Source organism: Pan troglodytes, chromosome 6 (assembly GCF_028858775.2).
Source record: "Pan troglodytes isolate AG18354 chromosome 6, NHGRI_mPanTro3-v2.0_pri, whole genome shotgun sequence".
NCBI lineage: Eukaryota > Metazoa > Chordata > Mammalia > Primates > Hominidae > Pan > Pan troglodytes.
Window position 1 is genome coordinate 99724144 of NC_072404.2, and position 7391 is coordinate 99731534.

Genomic DNA, 7391 nt, shown 5'->3' on the forward strand with positions numbered 1-7391 from the left:
CATTTTTCTCTGACAGCTTTCAAAATATCTTTAGTTTTCTGCAACTTGCTGACAATGTGCCAGCTGTGTGCAATGCAATTCTGACATTACCTAGAGTGAGGTCAAATTTCACAAGTTAAGGGTACAGTCTTCCATAAGAGCTCCCTTATTTTGTTATAGGTAGTTAGGCATGAGTGGGGCACGTGAGGGCTCTCCCCCGGCCACTAGGAATGTCAGGTGATGGTTCAGCAATTATCACATTGACTCTCTAAAAGTGACAAATTGATAGCCAGTGCAAGGGAGAGGCCATTTCCTGATGATCCACAGCTACTGCACTGAAGTGTTCACTGAATAAAGATGCCAGAGAGAAGGAACTTACTGAGCATGCACATTAAGACACAAAATGGCAGAGTATGACCTTCCAAGGGCACAGCACCAGAAAAGGGAAAAAAGCCTCAGATGGGCATGTGTACAACTAAACACACCACGCATGCTCACTTCCCAAGCACAAGGAGTGCACTGCACATGCAGGCAGCCCACTCTAAGGGAAGAATCATGGGAAAGGGGCCAGCCTATAAAGTCCTAGGATCAAGGTAAAGCACTGCACTTGTTCTTCAAGTTGCCTGATTGGATCTCTTCCAAGTGTACTTTCCTTTCTTTCCTGTTCTAATGCCTTCTTAATAAACTTCCACTCCTGCTCTGAAACTTGCCTAAGTCTCTTTTTTTTCTGCTTTATGCCCCTCCATCAAATTCTTTATTCTGAGGAGGCAAGAACTGATGTTGCTGCAGACCTGTACAGATTCATCGCTGGTAACTCAGATACTGAGAGGTGACAGCATGCTGGCAGCCCTTGCAGCCCTCGCTGGTTCTTGGCACCTCCTCGGCCTCGGCACCCACTCTGGCCGTGCTTGAGGAGCCCTTCAGCCCCTCGCCGCACTGTGGGAGCCCCTTCCTGGGATGACCGAGGCCGGAGGCAGCTCCCTCAGCCTGCGGGGAGGTGTGGAGGGAGAGGCACGGGTGGGAACCGGGGCTGCGCGCAGCGCTTGCTGGCCAGCTAGAGTTCTGGGTGGGCGTGGGCTTGGCGGGCCCGCACTCGGAGCAGCCAGCCGGCCCCACAGGCCCGGGGCAGTGAGGGTAATTAGGATCCAGGCCAGCAGCTGCGGAGGGTGCGCGGGGTCCCCCAGCAGTGCTGGCCCAGTGGCGCTACGCTCGATTTCTCGCCAGGCCTTAGCCGCCTCCCCAAAGGGCAGGGCTCGGGACCTGCAGCCTGGGCACCCTCCCCCCCACCTGTGGGCTCCTGCGCAGACCGAGCCTCCCCAACGAGCGCCGCCCCCTGCTCCACGGTCCCAAGTCCCGTCAACCGCCCAAGGGCTGAGAAGTGCAGGCACACGGGGCAGGACTGGCAGGCGGCTCCTGCTGGGACCCTAGTGCAGGATCCACTGGGTGAAGCCAGCTGGGCCCCTGAGTCTACTGGGGACTTGGAGAACCTTTATGTCTAGCTAAGGGATTGTAAATACACCGATCAGCACTCTGTGTCTAGCTCAAGGTTTGTAAATACACCAATCAGCACTCTGTATCTAGCTAATCTAGTGAGGACATGGAGAACTTTTGTGTCTAGCTCAGGGATTGTAAATGCACAAATCAGCACCCTGTAAAAACAGACCAATCAGATCTCTGTAAAACAGACCAATCAGCTCTCTGTAAAATGAACCAATCAGCAGGATGTGGGTGGGGCCAGATAAGAGAATAAAAGCAGGCTGCCCGAGCCAGCAGGGGCAACAGGCTCAGGTTCTCTTCCTAGCTGTGGAAGTTTTGTTCTTTTGCTCTTTGCAAAAGATCTTGCTACTGCTTATTCTTTGGGTTCATACTTCCTTTATGAGCAGTAACACTGATCACGAAGGTCTGTAGCTTCACTGCTGAAGCCAGCGAGACCACAAACCCACTGGGAGGAATGAACAACTCCAGACGCGCCGCCTTAGGAATTCTAATGCTCACCGTGGAGGTCTGCAGCTTCACTCCTGAGGCCAGCAAGACCACGAACCCACCAGAAGGAAGAAACTCTGAACACATCTGAACAACATAAGGAACAAACTCTGAACACGCTGCCTTTAAGAACTGTAACACTCACTGCGAGGGTCCGAGGCTTCATTGTTGAAGTCAGTGAGACCAAGAACCCACCAATTCCGGACACAATATCTTCCACCAGTAACACCTTCAGAAAGTAGTTGCAAGCCCGGGATTGCTAGGTCCTTGTTCTTCTGACCGACTGGCTACAAATTCAGGCATTCTCATTGCCCCATCAGATTCTGTAATTTGCTAGAAATGACTCGCAGAACTCAGGAAAGTATTTATACTTAGTTTATTATAAAGGATATAGATCAGGACCAGAAAATGAAGAGATCCACAGAATGCAGTCTGGGAAGGTTCCAAACACAAAAGCTTCTGTGTCCTAAGAGCATTACTTTTCTGAATCATTAATACATAATTGCCAGTTACAGAAGCTCACCTGTGTCTTGGTGCCAGAATTTTTACTGGCGTTTTTTTTTTTTTTTTTTTTTTCTTTTTTTTTGACACAGAGTCTCACTCTGTTACCCAGGCTGGAGTGCAGTGGCATGATCTTGGCTCACTGCAGCGTCTGCCTCCAGGGTTCTAGCGATTCTCCTACCTCAGCCTCCCAGATAGCTGGGATTACAGGCACGCACCACCATGCCCAGCTAATTTTTGTATTTTTAGTAGATAAGGGGTTTCACCATGTTGGTCAGGCCAGTCTTGAACTCCTGATCTCAGGCGATCCACCCACCTCGGCCTCCCAAAGTGCTGGGGTTACAGGTGTGAGCCACCACACCCAGCTTGGAGTTTTGTTATATAGGCATGATTGATTGAATTGTAACTTGAAACATCAGGGGTTTGGTCTAGGTCCTGCTGCTTGCTGCACAGAAAGCCAGTCACTAAGACAATCATTATTGCCAAGGAAGAAGACTTTAATGGGGTCCTGCAGTCAAGGAGTTATGAGATCAGTCTCAAATCCATCTCCCCGACCAACTAAAATTAGGGGTTTATTTAGCAGGAAAGAAACATAATTATGTGTGGAAAAGCAGGAACTCAGTTGGGGTAAGAAATCAATCGTGATGAATGAGGGGCTTGAACTCTCATTGTCTGGTGAGTTTCAGTTCTTTCATACTTTATTTATTTATTTATTTTTGCGACAAGGTCTCACTCTGTTGCCCAGGCTACAGTGTAGTGGCACAATCACCACTCACTGCAGCCTCACCCTCCTGGACTCAAGCAATCCTCCCACTTCAGCCTCCCGAGTAGCTAGGACTATCGGTGCATGATACCATGCCCAGCTAATTTTTGTAGTTTTTGTAGAGATGAGGTTTCACCACGTTGCCCAGGCTGGTGTCAAACTCCTGGGCTCAAGCAATCAGCCCTACCTTGGCCTCCTAAAGTGCTGGGGTTACATGTGAGAGCTACTGTCCCTGGCCTCTTTGATACTTTTTGAGAGGCCTGGGGGTCCTTTCCTGAGGAACTCACATAAAAGATAGGTAAGTTTCAAGCTTTAAGACCAGAAGGGTCAATTTCTATATTTATCCAAAAAAACCATCTAGTGGTCTGTTGCATCAGTTTCAGAATCATTGGTCACATGATTGAACTGAATCCCCAGCCCTCCCCACCACCCACCACCCACCACCCTACCGAGAGGTACAGCTTATATCACATGCAATAACATAGTTGGTCATTCTGATATGGTCAGCCCCCAGCCTGAGTCATCTCATTTGCATAAACTCGAGTGTGATCCCAAGGGCCCATCAAGGATAAAAGATAATTCTATCACCCCAAAAAATTCCAAGGATTTAGAGGTCATCTCCCAGGAACCAGGGACAGAGGTCAAATTCTTTACAACAGTGTGGTTTTCTTTGTATTTATCCAACTTCTTGGGGTTTGCTGAGCTTCTTTTTATTTTTTTAAGACAGGGTTTACCCTGTTGCCAGGTGGGACTGCAGTGGCATAATCAGAGCTCACTGTAGCCTCAAAACTCCTGGGCTCAAGCAATCCTCCTGCCATAGACTCCCAAGTGGCTGGGACTACAGGCGTGCACCACTACACCTGACTCATTATTTTTAATTTTTTGTAGAAACAGGGTTTGCTTTGTTGCTCAGGCTTGTCGCAAACCCCCATTGTATCTTGGTAGTAACTAACTTCTTTTGTATTTTACAGTTTCATAGGTGGAAAAGACTTGTCTTGTCTCAGATGAGACTTTAGACTTGGACTTCTAAGTTAATGAGAGAATAAGACTTTGGGGGACTGTTGGGAAGGCATGATTGTGTTCCAAAATGTGAGAAGGACATGAGATTTGGGAGGGGCCGGGGGCAGAATGCGATTTGGAAGGGGCTAGGGGCGGAATAATATGGTTTGGCTCTGTGTCCCCAAGTAAACCTCATATTGAATTATAATCCTCAGTGCTGAAGGAGGGGCTTCATGGGAGATGACCGGATCATAGGAGCAGACTTCTCCCTTACTGTTCTTGTTTTGTTTTGTTTTGTTTTTGAGATGCAGTCTCGCTCTGTCACCCAGGCTGGAGTGCAGTGACGTGATCTCGGCTCACTGTAAGCTCCGCTTCCTGGGTTCACGCCATTCTCCTGCCTCAGCCTCTCGAGTAGCTGGGACTACAGGCACCCACCACCATGCCCGGCTAATTTTTTTTTTTTTTTTTTGTCTTTCAGTAGAGACGGGATTTCACCGTGTTAGCCGGGATGGTCTCGATCTCCTGACCTCGTGATCCACCCGCCTCAGCCTCCCAAAGTGCCGGGATTACAGGCGTGAGCCACCGCGCGCTCGCGCCCGGCCCCTTACTGTTCTTGGAATAGTGAGTGAGTTCTCCTGAGATCTGGTTGTTTAAGGTGTGTAGCACTTCCTCCTTTGCTGGCTCTCTCTGCTGCTCCACCATGTGAAGATTTGCCTGCTTACCTTTACCTTCCACCATGATTAAGTTTCCTGAGACCTCCGTAGCCATGCTTTCTACACAGCCTATGGAACTATGAGTCAATTAAATCTCTTTTGTTCATAACTTACCCAGCCTCAGGTAGTTCCTTACAGCAATGTGAGAATGGACTAATACAGGAAGGAAATTCTGGGGAGCACAGCTGCAGCTGAATTGGAACAGTACAAAATTGCCACAGTCCTGATCTTTATTTTGTTTTTATTTTTTTTTTGAGACGGAGTCTCGCTGTCCCCCCAGCTGGAGTCCAGTGGCGTGATCTCGGCTCACTGCAAGCTCCGCCTCCCGGGTTCACGCCATTCTCCTGCATTAGCCTCCCCAGTAGCTGGGACTTCCAGATGCCTGCCACCACGCCCGGCTAATTTTTTGTATTTTTAGCAGAGACGGGGTTTCACTGTGTTAGCCAGGATGGTCTCGATCTCCTGACCTCGTGATCCGCCCGCCTCGGCCTCCTAAAGTGCTGGGATTACAGCCGTAAGCCACCGTGCCCGGCCCATAGTCCTGATCTTTACCAAACATACCATGATAAAAAAGAGAATGATTAACTCTGACGCCACCATGGACCTATTTAAAAAGATATGAAGTGAGGTTTCAGGTATTTAAGACCTACAGAATGTAATAGGACAAAATAATTCAATAAACTCAATTTTCTGGTTCTGACCACTTAACAACTCCACCTGAAATTCTCAGACATCATGACTAGCACTAGCATGGCAATTTTCATTTTTTGGTGGGGGGCCACTGTTTTTAATAAAATGCTGGGCTGATGGCTTTGACTCAGTGGTAACTCCTGTGTGACTTTGTAAATAAAATGGGCAAGATTACTCAATTTTTATGTCCTAATTCTGCTATAGCCTTTTATATTTACCTCATAGTAATATTCTCTAAGTAATCTTTGTTTGTTTTCTTGTTGCAACACTTTAATATCTTAGAAGGAAGGAATATAAAATTGATGTAATTATTGGTTTTTCTGCTGTGTGAACTGTAAGTTAATTTCCATACATTGTTTTAATGTCACTTTCTTTTAACAAAAGAGTTGAGCTTCAAGTCAGTGACAAGTAAATACAGAACATAAAATTTTAAAAAATAACAAAAAATGTTCATCAGCTAATAAGACACATTTTTTCTTTGTTAAAAGATAAAACTACATTTCATCTATGAAAGAATTTTCTGTCAAATCTTACATGGCAAGATTGACAACAGTTATTTTTTTCTAAGATGAAAAACATTTTCAAATGAGAGATGAACTCCTTAATAAAGATGTAATCAGTCTTGTCAGGGAGAGGATTTACACAGTAAGTAAAGAGAAGTTCAAATTTGAAATTAATGGCACACAAGAGAGCAGTTCTCATAGTCCAAGATCAGTCCTCAGACATTTAATTGAAGGATTATTATTTCCTTTACATTTTGGAAGAAAAAAGTATAGAAGAGGTAGGAATAAATATCAGTTATTATAATAGAAAAGTTATAAAGAGAAAAAGAATTCATACTAACATCTTCTCCAGCTCACCTATACTAAATTATTAGCTAAAAAGAGAAATGACAAGAGTTTCAGATCATGCTGAGAAGCAAGAAAGAATAGAAAATAATGTGTCACATTCAATTTCAGCCTGTAATTTCATATTTCCCCTAAAAGGAAATATCTCAGGATACTGAATTACAAGTTCTAGCTAACAGATCGAGATGAAGCAGATGCTTTATACCAAGTAAGGTGCCAGACCCAAACTCAAATTTTTAAAGGAAATAATCACAAAATTCTTAGACCTCTTACATTTTCCACTCCCAATGAGAATGGAAGAGAGGGTGCCTGATCTCTTTCTTCATGCTCATTTGGATGGGCTGGGGCCTCCACCAAGTGTACTGATACTGCTTATTATGTTATTCCTGAAGCGGCAGGGCATAATAACTGCATTCTGATTCGTGTCCAGGGAAATCAAGAGATGGAGAAATTGGCCCACCAAACACTTTGGTGGTAAAAGAGGAGAGTTTCCTTTGTGATTGGCCCGCACTCCTAAATTTGCCCAAGTAAAATCTACATGAGTGTTTCCCACGACTTGGAGGTGGATTGCGTATGAGGGTGAGTTCACCTTGGATTCAGTCCAATAGTGCTACTGAAAGAAATCAAGGGGGCCCCATTCACAAGGATGAAATCTAGGTGTATGCCAGATTGCTGGAGGTAGTAAGGGCGGAGAGATTCTAAAGCCATCACTCAAACAGAGACCCATCCACTAGGGAACCAGAAGCGAGAGACTTCAATGATGGGACTCAAGTGCCCACAAAAGCACTATGAGAGAGTTACCCTAAATATCTGCCAGTTCCAGGAACTCAAATCTGGCCCACCAAAGACAAGTTAAAGTAAGCATTTCCATATTACCTTTCTCTTCTTCCCTCCAATGCTCCAAATCTAGAGTGC

General features: G+C 45.8%; 1 protein-coding gene across 2 annotated transcripts in view; it reads left to right on the plus strand.

Annotated features, from left to right (window-relative positions):
* Positions 1 to 4792, plus strand: part of CFAP69 (cilia and flagella associated protein 69) — a 99151-nt gene extending 94359 nt beyond the window's left edge. Inside the window, exon 24 of one of the 2 annotated variants that reach the window (XM_054655929.2) lies at positions 4704 to 4792. The gene's annotated coding sequence lies outside the window, so the exon portion shown is untranslated. The remainder of the gene's footprint in view (positions 1 to 4703) is intronic. The other variant, XM_054655930.2, reaches the window with a different exon arrangement.
* The last annotated feature ends 2599 nt before the right edge of the window (positions 4793 to 7391 follow it).